This window comes from Penaeus monodon, chromosome 34, assembly GCF_015228065.2.
Source record: "Penaeus monodon isolate SGIC_2016 chromosome 34, NSTDA_Pmon_1, whole genome shotgun sequence".
Classification (NCBI taxonomy): Eukaryota; Metazoa; Arthropoda; class Malacostraca; order Decapoda; family Penaeidae; genus Penaeus; species Penaeus monodon.
In genome coordinates this window covers 23,735,921-23,736,210 of record NC_051419.1, presented here as the reverse complement: position 1 = coordinate 23,736,210, position 290 = coordinate 23,735,921, and the positions used below count along the sequence as shown (strand labels likewise).

The 290-nt window shown below is 27.6% G+C and overlaps 1 protein-coding gene across 1 annotated transcript in view; it reads left to right on the top strand.

The window, feature by feature from the left end:
• LOC119594932 overlaps positions 1–290 on the top strand; it is a gene marked incomplete at its 5' end in the record, with an annotated part of 15,007 nt that overhangs the window by 3,204 nt on the left and 11,513 nt on the right.

Genomic DNA, 290 nt, shown 5'->3' with positions numbered 1-290 from the left:
CATTTTAGACATTTTGTAGGACTCAACAGTAATTATATTTTTCATTTATAAAATTATCGTTATCTGTAAAGTATTTTCTGTTTGTTGTTTGTCTATACCACAATTATACACAGTATATGAATTGCATAATTTACCATTATGCGCAATCATATATAATGTTTATTAATTATATATATATCATTGTAGTAACCCACGCCGTCGTTATATATAGCAGCCTCATCATATGCAATATCACCTTCATTAAATACTCTGCAATTATCATCATATCCAAAAGGTATCACTAACCTTGT